The sequence below is a fragment of the Microtus ochrogaster genome, chromosome 2 (assembly GCF_000317375.1).
Source record: "Microtus ochrogaster isolate Prairie Vole_2 chromosome 2, MicOch1.0, whole genome shotgun sequence".
Lineage (NCBI taxonomy): Eukaryota > Metazoa > Chordata > Mammalia > Rodentia > Cricetidae > Microtus > Microtus ochrogaster.
The window spans coordinates 14,625,070-14,626,761 of NC_022010.1; positions in this window are offsets into that span (position 1 = coordinate 14,625,070).

A 1,692-nucleotide genomic window follows, 5' to 3' on the forward strand; every position below is an offset into this window, starting at 1 on the left:
CCAAAACCACAGAGAAACCCTGTCTCGAAAAACCAAAAAAAAAAAAAAAAAAAAAGGTGCAGGTTCCAATATTTCAGAATCCCCCAGGCCACGCTTCATAGTATCCCTGCACGCAGTTGCACATTTAGCAGATGCCTAGTTGCTAAGCTTGGTGCAAATGATTTATATTCAGTTAGAGGAGCATTTATTGAGTACCTGTTAGATGCTAGGCCTGAGATCCTCATGGAATGAAATGTACTTTTACCAAACGTCTACTGTGTACTCCGATCCCCAGTCAGTATCTGGGTTTACTGTACTTCGATAAATGTCTGAAGGAAGGCTCCCTGGTCTTCCTGCTGAAATGCTCTGTAAATAAATAACTCTGACATACAAAGACAAAGCTGTAATGTGGGTGTGTTCACAGTGCAGGAGACCCTTATCTCCTTGTACTGCCAGGTACCTTTCTCCGAGACTTATCTTCTCCCCTGGGAAACAGACCGGCTCTTTGAAGACGCAGTCAGACAGAGCCTGCTCACCTGCTTCTTGGTCTTTTGTGTCCCAGAAGGACTCTCTGCCTGTGGCCCACTTTCATCAAGGCCTGGGGTCTGATGGCTGCCACCTTCTTCCACAGGCTGTCACTACTTCATTCATCGGGCAAGAGGGTAGCAGCTGGGCTCCAAACCTGGTGCTGCTGGCAGCAAGCCGAAAGCTGTCTGCCCTGTGTCTGGCCTGACTTCCCTGCGCTGGAGGATTAAGCTCTTCCTTGTTATAACCCTGTCCCTTGACTTTTGTAATGACCAGTTTAAAAGGCCACTGTGTGTGCGTGCGTGCGTGTGTACATATATGTGTGCGTGTGTGCGTCTGTGGTGTGCATGTATGGGCACTTACAAGTGGAGGCCAGAGGTTGATGTCATTTATCTTGGTGGATGGCGTTCTTCATTTACTGAAGCAGGGTCTCTCCCTGAACCCAGAGCTTGTGATATGGCTAGTCTAGCTAGCTTGCTTGCCCCAGGGATCTAGTCTGCCTCACAAACACTTGGATTTCAAGTAATCAACTATACCAGCAAGGCTTTTTTTATGTGGGCACTGGGAATCTAAACTCTGGTTCTCTTACTTGCAAGGCAGGGCACCTTATCAGCTGTGCCATCTGCCAAGCCTGGGAAATTAAAATTTTTAATTAGGACTAATACATTAGGTGTACATAGAAATGGCTATGACTGACTGAAATCCTCACCACCACGGTCACAAAGCTCACAAAGCGTTGGCACCATATGAGCACCTCCCTCCCCCCATTTCCCCCGCCCCCGCTGCTCCCATTGGTACTAGAGATAGATGTGTGCTTTACACTGAATCATGCCTTTCTCTGCCTTGAGACAAGGTATCTTAGACTGGCATGGATTCTCATCACCCCTCACCGACCCCATCCCGTCTCTCCCTCTCTCCCTGTCTGTCTCTCTAAGGCTGTGGTGTGCACGCCTTTAATCCCGGCACTCAGAAGGCAGAGGTTAGGGCAGATCTTTGTGAGTTCCAACTCAGTTTGTTCTACATAGTGAGTTCTAGACCAACCAGGGAGACAAGATGAGACCCTGGCTTTTTTGTTTTGATATGATTTTTTCTTTCTTCTTTCCCTTCCTTCCTTCCTTCCTTTTTTCCTTCCTTCCTTCCTTCCTTTTTTTTAATTTAACTATGATTCACTTTTCTTTTTTTTTTTTT